This window comes from Zosterops lateralis, assembly GCF_965231275.1.
Source record: "Zosterops lateralis genome assembly, chromosome: 13".
Lineage (NCBI taxonomy): Eukaryota > Metazoa > Chordata > Aves > Passeriformes > Zosteropidae > Zosterops > Zosterops lateralis.
The window spans coordinates 9,153,837-9,173,926 of record NC_139773.1 but is presented as its reverse complement, the minus strand read 5'-3'; positions in this window follow the sequence as shown (position 1 = coordinate 9,173,926).

Here is a 20,090-nt window from a genome sequence, read left to right as displayed (position 1 = left end):
TTTGAACTATGAGCCACAGCTGTGTTATATTAATAATCTTAATAGGCACTTTAATTTCTTTCAGTCCAGGCTTTTCCTCTAAATACTTTCCTTTCTTGACACTTTTAATAACCACTCATATATTATAATATCTCTGCTTTCTGCCGAGCTTGCCATTTCTTGTTACTCTCACATGGAATGGGTGAAAATTATGAAAAATAATTTATTATGAGATAAAAGTAATTGTGTAACCAGCATTAAATAAGTTATGCCAGAATTATTTTTCAACTCTTTCTATGGCTCTATGTTTTATCATAAGTCTGTTTCGGAAAAGAAGGATCAGTGCTGTCAGGAAACAATCAAAAACAGATTGTAAAATCTGTTTTGAACAAATGTGTGAGCTCTGCTTCTTCTTAGATTCATTCATTTCAATAATTAATATTAAACTGAGTGCTGAAAACAATACAGTTTATTTTCTTTAAATCTGTAAGCATGGACATAAAGGCTTTAAAAGTTTTAACTCCATTGCTATGTTGAGAAAAAGGTGTTTTACCACTTATAGCCATGTACATTAAAAACCCCACACTACTTAAATTCCAGTATCCTGTACATTGCACAGAAAAAAAAAAAAACCAGCCAAAACTGTACATTTTTCTGCTAGAAAGTGACTGTGTTAATAGCTCCAACCACTATTGAAAACTCTGAGATCAGTAGTCAACAGAAAATATAAAATGAGATAGTAGAATTTTAAAGACTTTCTCTAAAACTGAATAATTTTAAAAAGCCTTGAATTATTTTCCAGACAGATATGCTACTAAAAACAGGCCTAAAGCTCTTTCCACAGCCAAAAGCCAAGACTTGCATTATGCAACACCTTAGTTATCTATAATGTGTATCATGCTGAGCCATTCATCCAAGAATATCCTTTGCCTCCTTTAGGGTAAGAGGTAATTTAACCTCAGTACTAGCTCATTTCTCCCAAGATTGCCAGTCTTGTGAGAAATTACAAGATTAGCTTTATGATGAGAACAAATGTGCATTAGACAGTGAAATTTAACCCTACCTTCACCCTAGGGCTGATATACAACACTGAAGGAACAGTTTTTCTCCTAACCTATTGCAGTTTGATAAGGTGAAACATCTTAGTTGCTATTAAATGGTAAAATGTAAGTATTTTACATTCCATAGTGGAAGCTTAAATATCTTATTGACAATCCTTTATTCCCTTAATATACTATTTCATTATAATGGCCAAAATCATTATGCAGAAATGCAGGAATACACTCCGGGAGTCAGCCTGAGTAATTCAATATCCTTCACTACCAGTATATTATTTCCAATCTCATATAATATTGTATCTCTCTCTAAATCGTCTTTGGAGACCATAATTGTTCATTCATTTGGTGAGGACAAAGCAGTCTCACACACAGAAGCCTTAAAACTGATACACATCATTGTAGTTAGAATTTCTAAATGCTTTTAAGGCAAATGCATGCAGGGGGACAGTATTTCCACAGAGCTGAACAGAGCCAACAAGGTGAGCCAACCAAGTTTAGACCCCAGAAGCTTCAGGGGTGAACAAGTTTAGAATTCCCAGCCATGTCCACTTCAGACTTCAGTGCTTTGTTTTCCATCACACTTGAGCTGAGAAATTCACTCAGAATGTAAAGAATATTTCAATATGAGAAACTGAATTCAGGCAAATGGGATGATCAAAATGAATGAATGAAATCAGAGAAACAGATTTATTCTCTATTTGTTCAAGCTAAATGCAACTCTGTCCCAAGTCATTTGATGAGATTTGTTCAAGGAATGATTACATCCCAGCTAATTACAAATAAGTCCCACAATATACCAAATTTAACTTATCATTTTAACTAGGTCAGCAGAGAAAAGGTAAGCAGCTCAAATGCCACATGAAACAATGTAAGGAAAGCAATAAGGAATTTAGAAGTCAGAGGGCATCTTTTCTGCATATAAATAAACAAAAGATCAAAATCATAACCTACTGTTCTCTGATTCACAGTATTTATTCAACACGTGGAATTTGATCTTATGCTGGTTGAATATGAAATGGATTTCTCTTTTTTTTTTTTCAGAAACTGTAATTCTTCTAATTTCATAAACACTAGAGTTACTTGAATTTTTATTTTTGTCCTATTAATGGCTTCCATCCCATTGACAAAGAACATTCCTGGATTTTTGGCCCTACAGAAAAACCTCAAGAAAACTGCAGATTTCTGACGGAAAGCAAGCAGCATTGAGATGGAATTTCAATACCTCTCATACACTTTAAAAAAAATTGTTTTACTTAGATCAATTGGTGTTTGATAGCAAAAGCATGTTTTGTCCCAAAAATCCCAACCAGAAAGGGACCTAGCATTTGTCATACTTTCTTTGTATATCAGATGTGTATTTTAAAACAGAAAACTCCTTAATTTGGCAGTGCTGTCACTAATGTCACTTTGCAACACACATTATGCCAATATGGTGATAGCAATCAAAGGAGGCAAGTGCCCCTTAAAAACAAGATAAATCAGCTTTAGTCAGGCAGCACAGAACAAAGGAAATCTTGCCCAGCAGTCACTAGTAATTTTTTTAGCATGTAGTGACTGTTTTAAGTTTTTTCTACATCTCACCTGTCCTATTCAGTCTTGTACTTCTCTCATACCACCTGCTTGCCACATCAGCCTCATGGCTGGTAATTTATTCACTGAAAAATCCCTGTTTACCTCCATCCCCCAAACATGCAGACCTGCTTTCCTTTGGCTTCCCTTTTCCCACAATGCTGACATCTGGAAACCATTCCTTTCCGCTCTTTCTCTTTTTTTTTTTTTTTTTTGGCTCAGTTACTGAGGCTCACTCTAATACCTCTTACTTAACTTCTTTTCTTCTGATCACCTCAATAACTGTAGCACATCCCACATTGTTCCTTCGCTCTGTCCACATTCAAAAGGTCAATTTCAGTGACCACTATTATCATGTTTCATTGATGCTGACATTGCCCAGTGGTGCAATATCAGAATTGATGGTCAAGGCTAACTGGGGTTATGGATAAACTATGAAAAATCTGACCAGAAGACCATAAGAAACAATATATGGAATTAAAGTATTTCTTCAGCTTGTTTGGTCAGTTCAGAATTTGTCATCATCATCTTCTAAGATTTGACACTTTTAAAATCAGAAGCTTCCTGAATGGGTAAGAGGGAGGAGGTGGTAGTGAAAAGTTGAACTGATAAATATATGGTTTTATATTCTTGATGGAATAGAAATCTAGCATGCTTTATTTCTTCCATTTGCAGCCAAAGAAAATTAATCAAAAAGCCTGAGTAATAATTTTTAAAAATTAAGAAAACCAAGAAAAAAACCCCACAAATTAACTCCCTCCCCCAAAAAATAAAATACCCAGGAAAATAATTATTCCACACCTGCCATCCATTTTAGAAAACAAGAGATCCCCTTTTTCACAGGCTGTGCATTGGTACTGGACACAAGCTACTGAGGCTAAAACCACCAGGACTGACACCACAGCTAGGAAATCATGGTGCTCTCATTCTGTCTGGAGTTTGGAAGAAACTACAGCAACTGTCTGGCTCCCTTCTCAAAACAATCTTGTTTGGACATGACTTGTTCCATTCTAATTTTAATATTTTTAAATCGTCCTTTCCATAGGGATGTGCTAATTTACCTTTAAAATACCTCAATACACAAATGACTGCAAAAAGCTGTACTATGACTGACATTTTCAGATCTGCTTTTGCCAGGGCAGCATTTTTAAAACAAGCTAAAAAAAACCACCTTAAAATAATAAAGAATTGAGCCACTCTGGATCAATTGCAAACCCCTGATCAATTTGTAAATAAATCCTTACAGCGTACCAGGTAAAATTTAGTTATGGTTACAATTTAGTTGATCTTTCCTATTGTGTTCTTGCAACTAAAACAGATTGTTTACAGATCTATAGAGATTTTTGTCCTTCCAGTTTCTTCTGTCACAAAGAAAAATAGTAATTTATGCCAATGGAGAATTGCATGTGAACTCTTTCCTTTTCTGTGCAAGTCTATGTGCAAAAAACTGACTAAATTTTGAAAACAATCTTTCTTCATTAGTGAGAAGTGAAAGCTCCTATCCATGAACCTCTCACTCTTTCAAGTGCACAGTAGGGGTAATAATGAAATAATTAAGCACACAAACAAGCATTAAGCTAATACCTGTAGCTGCAGCCATTCTTTCTCCATAACTATTATATTTCCAAGTAGTCTTTAATCTTCCCTGCAAACAGCATTGCAATATCTTGGGAGGGACAGCTTTTCTTTCAGACTGGAGGAACTTTAGAAGGTCAATAGATTTTTTTTCACCAATTCCTTGGTCTTACAATTGCCTACCTGGTATTGTTGCATTAATAGAGGCCCATTTGACTCTCTTTTATTTTGATTTAAATGAACATGGTATAGTTGGCAGTGCACACAAACCCCAGCAGTTTACAGAAGTGCTATCTAATCTAAAAATACCAATAGTACTGAGAACTGTGTATGACTCTATCTTCACTTCTCCCAGAGTTTAAATAGCACCTCAGGGACAAGGCACTGCACATACAGCATGCAAGTTAAGGATGGATAGGGAGCTCCAGTGCTACACAACTGTGCTTCAACCAGTCTAAGTTACATACCTAATGCACAATCTTGGAAAATATTGCATGTTTAGCAATAAACACCAACTTCCATTAAGGGGACTATTGTATTTGCCATCTCTGCAGCTACTGCCTGATTCAGCCAGGGAAATAAAATTAGCTGTGTGAGAGGATTGCCTTTTTTTGGTTGCACACATAATTAAATACAAAAGAAAAACAAAAAAAAAAGCATAATAAATTTTAAGTAATTTTCAACAACTTTTTTCCTGATGTACAGCAATGAACTCTCACTAGAGAGTAATGCTTTGGCATTCTAGGAACAAACAGACAGGAACCAGAATTTTTCATTGTTAGTTTAACAGCTTGAAAACTAGAGGGTGATCCCAGGCAGGTACAAGCAGTGTCTCACCTCTCTACAACCCCTCAGAGCCCAACGAGTTTGAAGCTATTGGAAGATACACAGTTCCAGGGACATCACAAGTAATCTTCTCTTATGAGAATCTTCACTGAATGGCAGCACTTATGCTACAAGTGCCACTTTGCAGGCATAAGGTTTGCCAGAACAGCATCTCTAGCCCTCCAAGAGGTTATCAAAACCTTTAGAGAAAGAACATTAGAGGGAAGCTGGGGAGCACAAGATTTCACTGAGAAGTTCCTGCCCAAAAGGTGGAAAGACTTAAAATGGCTTTATTTTATTTCCTAAGAAATAAAGAAAGAGAGAGAAAAAATAAACACAGAAATGCATTTGTAGTCAAGTAGGAGACATACTAAAGTCACAGTATTTGTAAATGCAAACAAAACAGGACCTGCAGGGAAACCCATGTAGACTCTCTGTTGATGGACAGCAAAGCTTTCATATGACTGCAATTATTATTTCCTTTCTGCAAAATCTCCCTCACTGCTGGGACAATCACTGTTCTTTTAAACACATCAGCACAGATGGAGTTTCTGAAAGATCTCCTAAAGAACAAAGGAAAACATGGAACTGGGAAACTTACACAGAAAACATTCTCTTAAGAGTAATAGCTTATCTTTACAGACCACTAGAAATACTGAATAATCACAAAAGACATGGACAAATTCTTATGGACTCCTGAATGCCATGTGGGTCAGATTCACTCCTGCAAAATACACACAAGGAGGAATTATCATGGTGTACCACACCACCTCCATCACACTCCCTCAGAGCTTCAGCTTCCAGTGGATAACAGAGGCTCCATCACAACCTTGCTGGCAGACACTGCCTTGTGGAGGTGAGGAATCAATAAATTCTGAGCTTCCCAAGCTGAACTCCGCCTCCAGCCCCTGGATGGAAGCATCTCCAACTCCTGCCAGCTGCTGCTGATAAGGTTCGCCATCACCTGAGACTACACCCTGCACTGCCCAACTGAGAGCAGGGAGGACATTTCAGGTTGCACAGGGGACTCACCCAGTGCTTCTCCAGAGATTACAACCCATAATTCAACAGTCTTTGATTTAAAGCCAGAGCAACACACAGGTCAGAATCATACCTAACTCATGTGTTCTGCATAATAAACACACCAGGCACGTGGCTGGTAGCCAGCAGTTCATAAATTTGAGTACCACCTCTGCTGCCTTGGAATTTACAGCAGTTTGGGACGAGTTTTCTGTGTGCAAGATGGAAAGCTATGCTTAGAACCCCAAAAATTTTATTATTTTTGATTATGCTAGACATAGAAATCTATATTTAGTTCTCTATAATGTGTCATACCTACAGAGCCACACAACAGGCCAGAGGTCCAACAGCACTAATGACATAAGAAGTTTCCAAATAACTTCTAATGAGCATCCCAACATAACAGTCGTTGCCTTACCAGCCCTGCTGAGCTTCCCTGTTAGCTAAAGTGTTTGGATTCTGAGTGAAACTTTTAACGTTTCATCCTTATCCAATAAATATGGGGTTGGTGATTTGTGGGGGGTTGGGCTTTTTTATATATATATATGTGTATATATATATATATATATATATATATATATATATATATATGTTTTTTGTTTTGTTTTGGTTTTTTTTTGGTTGGTTGGTTGGTTGGTTCTTTGGTTGGTTTTGGATTGGTTTTAGTTCTCAAACAGAGAATCTTTTCTGCAGGTAAAGGTTAGCTGTACTGGTTAGTTTTAACACACTAGACCCTTCAGTTTGGATTCTCAGACTGAATCTTTACATTTACATGTGTATTTTCTACCTGTGGTCATTAAATTAAGCAAACTGATTTAAGAAAGTGCTGGAGGTTGTCAGTTGCTCATTATTTTGTGAAACCAGCTCACATACCCACTGAATATTGTGTGGCCATGCAAATCAAATAGCATCATTTCACATTTATATTGGGCTCATTTTAGTAAACCCTCAGCCCTGTGCACTATTCCCCTTTAAACCATAACTCCATTTCATATTAAAGTTAACACTTCAAAAACAGTTTTCTAATTCAGTATGAACACTTCATAATTACATTTTTCTTAAAAGCTGTAATAAACTTTATTTAAGCAAGTGCTTCCCATTTTATTGCCAACCCCAAACATTGTTCATTTGCAAGCACAAAGTGTCCTCTTGACACGATAATGAAAGTGCATTCATACATGTCAGCTGGAGCAATTATGTACTTCAGATTTATATGCAACAAGTATCATTCAGTCTTTTCTCCTGACACTTTCAAACATGACATGCATATTAAAATTAACACCTACAGTGTGAGCCTAGCTCACTCCTACTGCACATTTGCCAAATCCCCCAGAAATTTTGGGCAACAGGACAGAGAATATGCAAAATCATTTTATAAACAGGCCAACTAATTCCATAATATATTCAGATGAATTTACTGTTGTTCAATTACCTCTGCAGTACCTAATACAGGAAGAAACAAAGGCTCAGAAGAGAGCCCTGGGTTGTATGAAGGTTTCAGAGTATCCCAAGCAGTCTCACAGTGCCCTGGGCACACAGGGTGAGTCCCTGTCCCTTTCCCTGGAGCATTTCTCCATTCACTGTCTCATGGCCCAGTCTTCAGCAGTGCTTGCAGCCCCACCAGGGCAGGCTTGGATGGGAACTGAGAGATGTGTCTGGAAAGGCAGGTTACATCCCACTGCCTGGAGCACAGAGACTGCTGGAATAATGCTGACTTATTGAAAAGGGGGAAAATAAGTGATTACTTTAAAATTGCATTTTAAAGAACATTTCTTTTCTATACACCCCTGAGTGGCCTGCAATATATCCCATCCTCAGAACTTACAAGGGAAAATTTGGATTATTTTTTTTCCATTATTTTATTGAACTTTTCAGGTTTTTCTTTTTTCCAATGTCTCCAGCTCTCAAGACACCAATTAAAAATCCATGGAAAACCACTACTTCCTTGAAGAGGAAAAAGCCCACCTAACTTCATAGAAAGCAAAACTCCACAAGCACAACCTGCTTTAAATGGAACCTCCAAGTGCAGCACCAGATGCCCCAGGGCGCCAATTTCCACTTGACATTTGCCTAATAGTACCTGTGATTTCCTGTTTTACAGAGCTATTCTGAGGATCACCCATCATTTACAAAGCACCCCATGAGTCTGAAGTGAGATAAACAGGAGGATTGCTGGTGTTCTGTTCACTGTTGCACCTGGAAAGACTGATTAGGAGTGTGCCTTCTACCAAAATACATTCTTACAGGACAGAACCCAACAGCAGACAGCAGAACTTGGAACTGCTTTTCTCTGCTTCATCTTGCCCATCCTCTAGACTCAAGCAAAACAAAGTACCCCAATAAATCTCAGTGTCTTGCCTAAAATATGCAGCACAAAATTTGACCATGACATCACACTAGGGTGAAGCAAGAAGGGGTTTATCCTTCATTTCAAGGAAAAAAGGGATTCTCTTCATAACAGATGATGAGAACTGACAAACTCAACCCTTACCAATTATAGATCTGCAGTAGTACACAGGGCTCAAGGAGTAAAATATATTATTCATACAGCAGTTAGGGCTCAAAAGTGTTACAAGAAACAAAGAAAAACTGAAATAATTTATACAGAATTGTGTTACCTGAAGAATAACCAGGTAAGTGAAAAAGATAAGCCAAAACCTAACTGACCTACATACCAGGGAAAACAAAATGCACTTTGAAGCAACAGACTCAGTCAAACTACAGCCCTGCCCTGCCACAGGCACTGGGTCTCAGTCATAACTGCTTCAGTTCCAACCACTCCTGCTTGGCGTTATGACCCTTAGTTTTATTAATTTTAACTATTTTTCTCTTTTAATCTACATTTCCATTGTCACTGGAAGCAAACTTTGAAAATTGCAATTAGGATGGCAGGTGGAAAATAATAAAAAAAAACCACTTAAAATTTAATGCCTTATTTCCTCTATGGGAACTCCAGAGGCACAAGTAATGGTTCATTGGAAACAAGTCATTATGCTAAACATCTAAGGACAGAAATAATCTAAGGAGCTCCTGACTTCTTATGAGCTTGTTTACAACAGGATTTGGTTTTGGAATAATTCATAGACTTTAGTGTTGTCTGCAATTACTTCAGTGAGAAAAAAGTTACACCACACATGCACACACACAACAACTACCCTGCATAAAATAATTGTGCACCTGTCAGGGAATATACTTTATCTTTCTGATTCTATACATCCTAATTTATTTCAAGTATAACAGAGAGGAAGAACATGATTGAGACTGCAAAACAAAATACAAAAAAAGTCTCCAGTTTTGTTATATTTGCACATCTTTGGGTCAGACATTGCCTATGAAATTACATAGATTTGGGAGAACCACCTTGACAGATGGTTCACACAAACCAACTTAAACCTCTTTATTTGTATTTATTTTGGAAAATAATAAGAACCATTGTTAGATTATTAATAGCAATAAATAGAAAGTTATATATATGAAATTAAGCTGCTTTGCCAGAAACAAGCCAAGTCTAAAATACACAACTGCACTCAGTCATTGATGTAGCACAGGACATGCCTGGCAGTGTTCAGGATCCCAGCTGCAGGGCCATGGGGACCTATCCTTTATTGGGCAAGAAATGCAAAGGTCTTGTCCCATCTGAACCATCTGATATCACTCCTATCCAGACAAGGATTCCTGTTGTCCCCATACCCCACACAGAGCTGAACAAGGAAGGGCACCTCTCACCACAGACATGTGATGGAACAGCAGCTCCCACCTCGTGTTCATTTACATTTGCTGCAGATTATCTGTAGGTTTGCTGTGACACCAACCATATCTCACCATCACTCTTATAATTCTCAGCTGCCAGCCAGAATAATTTCTTCCAGTTGTTAGATGCACACTCAGATCTGCCTTATCCACTGTATCATCAGTATATCCCATGGAAGAAAAGCTTTTAATGGAGTTTTCCAAAATAAGACAAGAAGCAAATCCCAAAAGAAATGAAAGCTCAGCTTTCATGTATTGTTTTGATTCTCACTTCTGAGTAAATATCTGTGGAACCACAGACTGGCACATCCAAGCACCAAACTCCCCTGTTTATCAGTAGGTCAGCTCTATGAGCACAGAGCCACGATGCAAGGTCCCTGGGGCTGTCTTTGAAGTGACCTTACCCTGATACAAAGATGACATGAATAGAAGAGAGAAAGAATTTTATCTATTTGAGAGCTCAGAGCTTGAACACTGTTAAAAAAAAAAAAAAAAAAAAAAAAAAAAAAAAAGCCACTAAACAGCTTAACAACAGTGCCAAGTTGTATTGAGTTATACATAACAGGTTTGCAATTGGAAACATTTTTCTGCATGGACGTGGAATTTTTTCCTAATTTTGTTATTTTCACTATGCTATAGACTCCTGACAGTACTGTCTTTTCAATTATAGTTGTTTTTCAAACATTCCTTTCCCTAGCCAACTTACCTGTAGAAGTACAGTCAAGCTAGTAGAAAATCTTAAGGTTTTGACAGTATTTTTTAAATTCATTTGAAAAATTATAAGTATGTCAATTTTTTAAATAAACATCATTTACCTGCAGGCAAAAATAGTTATATTAGATACACATATTTAATTTTAACAGCAAACCTGAGAAGAGTTGTCTTTTCTCCCATACAGATTAACAATTCACAGGATCCAAGAAGTCACCGGCTCATATAAGTGAGATGTGCAGTTCAAAACACATTAGAACCTAAAATTATGGTTTATAAAATAACTCAGGATGCCCTAGGGAAATTCATTCCCATGCACTGTGGGGTATATTTCAGTGAGGGCAGTGAGTCTGGCTGTGGCAGAGCTGCCCTGCACAACCAGCCTGGGTGGAGCAGGATGAGCCCCTGGCACAGCACAGCCCAGCCCAGCAGCTGCTCTGTGCCCTCACAGTCCTGCTCACATCACCAGCTCTGCTCCACGGACAGCAAAAGGCACCTGAGCACAAACCAGACAACTCCAGGACTTCCAGACTTCATCTAAACTGTGCCCACAAATAGATGGGCCACGCTGCAAGATTCTCAGAAACCCTGGTCAGATATTGTCAAATGGAAAATTCCCTGGAAGCAGAATCTCCCATCAAGAAAGACAACATGCCCAGGAGTGCTGGCAGTGCAGAAGCCAAGCCCAAAGCAGCCCAGGCCTGTTGTCACAAGTAACTAATAAAGCCAATACAAGACAGTTGAAAACACAGGGCAAATAACCTCAAACAAACCTGCTGCAAGCAATTCTGCCGTTAACATAAGAAGAGCTCATGATGTATTTACAGTACCATATCATAACTGAGTAGTAGCTTTTCATTATCATGCAACAATCTAAAGATAGGAAATACAGATGAGCTGGAGCAGATTTTCCTTTCTCCAAGAAGCCAAGCTGCAATGGACCATGCACGATAAAATTAGAACACAATCTAAATACCTAAATATGGAGTCAGTTGTTCAGGTCATTAGTAAAAGCTTCAGAGTTTTCTGCTGAGATGGAACAAGTACTGATAATTATTTTGTTATGCAAACTAATTCCCCTGGGTGTCATCTGCCTGTTAAATTAAGGTATTTAGGATTTGAACTAAGGCTGTGATGTAAAATAGAAGACAGACTTCAAGGAACTGGCACTTAACAATGGCATTAATACAACTTAATTCTATTAATCATGTGAAAGGTTATACAAAGCGTTTCACTCCCTCATTCAGAAGGGACCAAACATCCTCACCTCCCCTTAACTCTTTTGTCATCCCTATTTCATTCCAATTTAATTTCTTTACATTCCATTGAATGGCATGAAATGGCAGGTAAAAGCAGACAGGCCTTTCCTGTAATCCTCTAAGATAAGAGTGGTTTTTAAGATGATTTTTCCCTGAAGAAATACACAGCTTTCCTTTCCCCCAACCTGTTTTCAAAATCCTTTATTCTCAGCTCAGTAAAAAAGCAAAGGATCACTGATCAGAGCAAAACTGCTGTAGTTGTATGAAAGACGCTGATGGTAAAATACGGTTCAGTAGCTGAGGAATATTGAGATGGGCCAGCAGGAAATGAGAAACATTCCACCTGTCTGTTTCTTGAATCACTTGGCTCTTCACACAGCTTTCTTCATGGTGTCTTTATAATGTTGTTCTTTTTGCCTTTCTATTCCCCAGTTGAGAGACATTTCTAGGTTCATTTCAGTAATGTCAAAATAATTGAATCAAAACCAAGAACGAAGTATTACAAGAGCTGTGTCTTGACGAATTTATTATTAGAGTAAATGATAAGGGTTCTTAAATTTCCCAATAGACCTCTCAAGTTCAAAAACCAAGCAGAAGGCATACAGAAAAACACACACAATAATATTAATACTGTCTTCACCTTTCCCAAGTGCTTACTCTTATCATATATAAATCTGCACGGAAGGGATCACAGCAGATGCTTATTGTTTTACATTGTTACCAAGTCAATTACTCTACCCTAAAGCCTGGTTTCAACTGCTGTAAATCAGAAGTGATTCCACTAAAAGCAACGGGTGCCATACTTACATAAATCTGAAAACAGAAAAAGCAGGGCAGGCTCCTGGCCTTGAGAAAGTTCAAGGGGAACCTACCTAATGGTTCTACAGTCACATTCTTTTATATCATTGGCTTTTATCAAAGCTAATGAGAGCCCAACTGCAAATCTACTGGAAAAAAATAAACATGCAGAACACGATTTAGGCAATAGTCAAAAATACACTGAGAAACTGTTGATGTTACAAATGGCACAAGCAAACTGATTGTCAGCTTCAACAGCTATGAGGAAACAGTAATATTTAAGGGTATCCCTGTACTTGATTATATTTACTTTTAAAGGCAATAAACCCTGGAAAATTCAAGATGGAAAATGAGATCCCAATTCTCAATTATTTGTTAAAAACAGTAAAAGGATAAAATAAGATTCCCTCTGAACTTCAGTGTCACACATCAGAAGCTTTCCAGAAATTTCTCTGACATGCTCCTGTTCTGAGGAAATATAAGTTTACTGTTACGTCAAATGAATTAGTTACACACAGTTAAAACAGACTTTGTCAGTGGTCTAAATTTAGGATATTGGCCTGTAGCAGATTTGAGTTGAAATAAATGTGCTATACAATTTTGCCTTTGCATGAAAATTATGGATGAAGAGGCCAAGACATACATAATTCAAATTCTCTTAGATTTTTTTAGCTGCCTAGAATAGTATTTCTAAGACAGACTGAAAAATGGTGCTTAGAGGATTGGCAAAGACATTGTGTTTTGAAACAAATATGCTCACAATATTTGAAATGAATATTTATATTTTATTTCGAATTTTGAAGAGGAGAGAGAAATCTTGTTTGGTTATCTATCTAATTTTTCTGTATAATAGCATATGAATTCAGGAGATATGGATGCAACTGCATTCATGTTACCTAGTATATTAGCAAGTACTGTGCATATTGATAAAGGACATTTTGGGAGAGTTTATCCAGGGGTGCATCACTGCAGCCTGGCTCCTTGGCTTTAGCAGCACGTCCCAAGGGAAGCTGTGCAGCCTAATGGCAGAATGAAAATTTAAACCTACACATCTCTGTGTCTTTTGTTCCTGAGTTCTGTAAAACATCCAGCGCTTTATCACACATTTTAAAAGAAGAAATGGGTGGGAGTAGCAAAAATAAAGAAAAAATGGAATTAAATGCTGGCCATATTTATGGAAATAGACCATATGAGTGACAGGAAGTCCTAATAGATTCTGTGTTAAGGGAATGGATTCTGTAATTATGACAGACTCTCACTCCAGCCAGAGAGACATTTGAAATTCAGGCACTAGTATGGTGATACCACAAAAAAAAAAAAAAAAAAAGTTCTAAAACATATTAGGAGATACAGTCCCTCTATAAAAAGAAAAAGATGAACATACTAAACACCAGCAAAACAAGATTCGAAATCCAGCCTGTGGGCAATTCTGCTTTCACACATTTAGGCAAGCAAAACATAATCTAGATCTGGAACAGAGAAGGGGATCCTGGCATTACATTGCTTGCCTTCAGAGAGGAACCTAAAAAAGCTGGTTAAAAAAACCAAACAAGCTTCTCTTCTTAGTTTGATGTATGTTCCTCTAAATGTGCAAGTACAGAGACGTGGCTGTAATCCGAAAAATTTTAAATTCAACATGAGTACCATTTCTTTTGATAATTGGCTTATCATAAACATGGCTCCTAAAATGTGGATTAAGTTTATAGCCCTTTTATCACATAATTTAAAGCTTTGTTTGTTTAATTTAAGCTAATTATAAATGTATCATTTAGAGGCTGAACTCTCTGGTTTGGGGGTTACTGAATTCTGACACTTTGTTTCACACTAGAAGCCAGCACTCATGGCACATTTTGACTTCACGTCTTCTCTTTCATTATAAAATGGTATTCAGCATTGTCTTTTGCAAACCATGATCTTTTGTACATCTCCTTCATAATTAGAAGAAACTTCCAAGCCCCTCAGCTGACAAGCAACATTACAGGCCTGTCAGGTTCCTGGTGATAATGTCTTATTCTACAATGCCATATGAATAGCTGTCCTTTGAGGATCAGAAATGTACAATATGCACTGCTTCAATGTGTAAAGATAAGATTAAACTACAAGGAAGGCAATTAAATGCTTAGATCACATTAATAAAAGCATTTCCTGTGTTTACCCCGGTGTTATCATTGCCTACAACATTGAGCAGTGTGTTTGTTTTGCTGACTAAAACATGAGCTGAAAATTCAAAAAGGGATTAAGGAACTTTTTTTTTCAAAGAAGACAGCTCAAACTACTTTTGTTCTCTGCCTTTTTATTCTGATGTATTGAAAAATTTTACATTTCAAGGGACAGACTTCTGTGTAGAAGAAACATCAACCTGTCTACGAACAAATCAACATGCATTAAATTCCTTTGAACTTTGATATTTCTGTTGAAAACTATGCCTCATTTATAGCACTAATGGCTTAGTATTTTTCTTAATAAACTCATATTAACCTACTAATAAAAAATCATATTTATTTACCTTTATTTGACCATCATGTCCTATAACTGATGCTGATGGAAATCAGAGACTTTCAAGCTTAATAAGTTTATTTCAGTATTAAGATAAGTAAATTTATATAATATGGCACTAGAAATGGTGCTAAAAAGGTACCTGTTCCTGCTCAAATGTAGTGACATTTATGGCTCTTTTAATTTTTGGTTTTAAAAGATTCCTTGACTCTTTTTGATTGCTATTATCTGTCATATTAGTCAAGTATGTTCCTAAACAAAAGAGGCAATAAATTCTATCTTTGAATTATTTAAAATTTGAAGATCTTTGACTAACATGGGCATGTTACCTTGCAATATTTCAGAAAAAAACTGAAACACTAGAGAAAGATAATTCAATATACTGGGAGGAAAAACAATCCAAAAGAGTGGCTGAAACTGGAAAGGCTGCTCAGTATTGGCACAGCTACCCAAGCATCAGGTCAATGTTAGCAGAGATGGTGTGGCCAGCAGAGCCATCCCTGCAGAACTTCCCATGGTAGGACAGACCTGTGGTGACCCAGCCTCATCCCCCAGGGCAGCACTCACAGCAGGGAGAGCAGCTGATGCTGCACAGCCCACCTGGCCCAGGGAAACAAAGGACAGCCCCATTTTATTATATTAGTCTGGCCAGCACAACAAGCCCTATTAACTAGCACAGTGCAAATAACACTCAAATAGTTAATAAGCCACAACTGACTTGTTTACTAAATATTTAGGTCTATAAATTAGTCTCTGAAGGAAATGTGTCCACCATTTGAGTTGGGACATTATACTCCCATAAAGGGAGGATGCATAAAACACAAGAAAATATTCTGTGGGGAAAAGCTGTGCTTACAGGAACATCAACTACATTATCTATTAAGGCTGTTTGATGTCCAGAAGTCAATTTACATGAAGGTTAAAAACGAGAAGTTATTCAAAGTGTTTTCTGTTTCTGCTGAACTGTTAATATTTCTTTACAGCAGAAATAAGATTGGGAATGGTTTTGGTTTTTAAATGCAAAAATGGAAACAAATTGGAAAGACTACACCAAATTTCTTTTATATTATGTGGAATGTGGAAAAAGAAAGGCCAAAAGATCCCCTTCTTGGAAAGCAAATATTTCGTTTTGGCAGACACTGAAAAGTATCTAACAAATCTATTTAGCACATACATAAAACACAACTTTATTCAACAGGAGAGAGAATGGAACATGATCTTGTGAAACACACAGGCAGAACGATGACACATTACAGAAACACCTGCCTATTAAAATCTAGAACTTATGTGAAAGAATTCCTGTTTGTTGTGAGGATAAACATAATATAAATACAATATATTTTTATCACACAATATAATTAAACCTTTGACGTGCCCCATGTTGCCATCAGGAAACTTACTTGGAAGCTGGTAACATTTTTAAGTCAGAGTTCTGCCTGGCTTGTTAATTTCTGATGCTTAATGCAAGCTGTAATTCTTTTCCTTTTTCTTTCCTTAGAATCAGGGCAAAACATCTCCTAAGCAGTCATCTACTGACAAGCAATTACATCCAATTGTGTAATAGCAAAGAGCTGGAAGACTATTCCTCTACAAAATGAAATATTTTAAATTGTTGGTTTTGTTGCAAGGCTTTTAATGTGCTGCATATAAATCCATATATGCAATTATAGTTACAGTGTGGCCACATGGTAACTGATTAAAAATTTGATTAAAGGAATTAAAACAATCAATTTTTACGCTGAGATACTGCATGGAATGCTTCCATCAAATCTCCATTTCATGTGTCAGCAGCCATAGCACCAGAGCTCTGCCAAGGCCATGCTGTTCTGTTCACTGACAGCATCTCTACCAAAATAAGGATCTTTGAACCCTGTTAAGAATCTGCTTCATTTCCATGTTAAGGCAAGGCAGTGAGATTTCTTTGGTGAGATTTGCACGTGTGGGTATTCCTCTTCTGAAGATAATAGAACACCTTCCAGAGACCAGGTTTGCTAATGTCCTTTTGTGAGAATGGAGAGGGTAAAAAAACAAATGATCTCTGGATGGGTATTTTGCTTCTGTCCAAGTCTTGTTCAGAGTTTACACATAAAACAGATTCTCACAGTTGCCAACAAAGCAAAACAATACCTGATACCAACTGGAGAGTCACTGCCTGTTCAGCTTGCTCTGTCAGCTAAGATGGTTCTCAATCATTAAGTGCCTCAAAGTGAACAGAACAAATATAATTCCATGTTTTGATCACAGGCAAAGAGTGGCATAATGACCTACAGCAACAGTTGGCATTGCCAGTCAATAGCTGGTAGTGGCTTTAACCTGCTTTGTTACTGGTATCAGATGTAATATCTCTGCTCTATACACAGAAGAGCCTTGGAATTTCTACATCAGTCATAAATGGAGCTAAGCCTGACCTGTGGATTGTCAGAGAAAGTAGCCTCACCCTCCCTCTGCTACGAGCTTTGTGTAATCTTAACTCCCTCTCCTGAAACTGAAGGAACATACTTCAGATATTTATATTTCAACTTGCATCATCACACAGTGAAGGCAACACTTGTACCTGCACTAACTAAAATCAGCTTCAGAAGAAGAAAGAGCTCACTGCCTAGGACTTTTGTTAAGAGTAACTCAATCCTTCAATTTGCTCAAGAAACTGAAATACTTAGGAAGCTTAGATAGGGTCAAATTAAAATCCAACATTTATATCATGCAATGTAGTGTCTATACTCCTACACTTCCCTTTAGAGCTCAGCTTTTTGTCCCACAGCTTCTCAAATGCTTTTAGAAAGTCATTGCTAATCCCAGCTCTTTTTTTTTTTAAAGAGAGTAATTTATTTTCCTCCATTTTCATTTGAAGATAAACTTTCAAACGAAAATTGATAGCAGGGCTTGTAAAACTGCCAAGATACATTTTCCTGAAAAATGTTGCTTATTCATTGTTTCACTCACTCCCTGTTAACTTAGGATGCTTATTCAAGTTTGGAGGATGGAGGTTAACAAATAATATTCAGTGGCTCTCCTAAGCATTTAAAGGTCACTTGAGAGTGTCTGATTGGAATGATTGTAACTGAGATTAGTCTTCAGCTGATGAGAAATAAAATGAAAAGGGCAAGTTGTTCAGGAATATAAAGGAGACGTGCCAGAGAGTACTTGCCTTGTTTCTGTATAAAGCAGCACATATTCTCCTAGGCACTGGTGTAGTGAATCTCTAATAATTATGATAGTAAACAATAGCTTTTAGATCAATTCTGTTCTCATTCATAATCTGCATTCAAGATCAGGGTTTGTTCTGCTCCTTTTAAAAGCACTTTCTTTAGAAATAGATGCATATAAAGACCTCTTGAAAAGAAAAATTTCTAGGAACAATTCTAGTCACCACTTGGAAGTTTCCCATCATGAGAATAAGAATGCACATCATGTAACATATGACTACATTTGTATATTATAGACCCTGAACAACTGACTTGTTAATTTTGCTCTTACTTCCATTTTTCGTGGGGCAGCAAATGTTCTGTCAGCCATTATCTTGAGAAAAAATTGTAACTGATGGGTTCATTTTCATTTATGCCTAAGGAATTTTCACATAATTGTAAACTGGAAAATATTTGATAATTAACATCGGTGATAAAACTGCATTCTACTGATTACCCTGTTCCACGTAGATGCTTAATTGTCAACATTGAAATAGCTTTAACTGCAAATAGACATCGTCCATTAGCCAACCAGACTGCTCGATGAGAAAAACACAGACATTTTAGCTGTTATTTGGAGGATGAGAAGAGCATAATTATCATTTAAATAGGCAGTTTTACTTTTCTTTTCCTTTCAGACCCCCCTCCCCCCCGCAAAAAAAAAAACTTGTGTCCAATTTTGGGGACAAAGAAACAACATTGTTTACAATAACAGTGATATTGAAGCCTCCCAATGTTTTGTCCATCCAGACCCATCACAGTGTTTTGCAAAGATAAAAAAGAAATATATTCATTTCATCTTTGGAAAGGAGGAAACAAACACACAGAGGAGAAACAATTCACCATGTGGCTGACAGGGTATATCTTGAGTTAGTGAGCAAACCTTACAGCAGAGAGCTGAAATAGAGAGAACACAGAGTCCTCGGATCCACATGGAAAAGATTTTTCCTACATAGATCACATTCATTTAAAGCAGAATATGGAGATGGGGATCTCTCTAATGCACTGTTCCCTCTGCCTTGCATCCCAGTCACAAACACCAAAGAAAACACAGAATCTACAGACCTCCTTCTGATCCCTTTGTGTGCAAATTTTCTAATTGGACTTGGCATAATTTTCTTCAAAAAAGTGGGTGGCAATTAAAGTGAATCTTTTGGTAGAGAGACCAACAAAAGAGCTCCATTTTTGGTGCATGTTTCTATGGCTCTCCCTTTGGTCAGTCTAACAGTGTCTGATTTTTGATGGCATTTCTCCCTTAAAATCTCAGAAGGCTGTTTTGATGCCACTGACCAGAACAGTTCGAAGAGGAGCAGAACGAGCCTCCCAAGTGCAGAGCATTTTCACCCTGGTGCATTCAGTCCTACTCCCTCCACAGGTTGCATTTAATGACAGAATTATATTCCAAGCTATTGAGCATTTGTGCTCACTCAGTCTAGTGTTTCAGCCTGCTCTATCTATCACCAGGGTTATTTCCCTGGATGGCTGTTTCATATTTTATTAGAAATGACAGCTCTATTATTAACAAGAAAAAAAATATAGCATGAAAGAAAAATAGAAGTACTAGCTCTAAGATCCAGGTGCTGAAGGATGTGAAACTTTTATCTGGTGACACATAGGAAATGGCTGGATCTGTAAAATATTTTCTACTTGAATGGTTTATTAAAACTGACACCAGTACAACAATTACTACCAATTATTTTGTCAGTGTCTATTCCTTTCAAAGTGAGAAATTTAGCAGCAGTAAAAAATACATAAAACCCTAAAGTGGCTGAAGACCATTTTACTAGGGGTCACTTCATTGCTCAAGGATTTGGTTAACATGGAGGAAGAATTTTCTCTCCAGATTACTGGTTCAAACCAATACC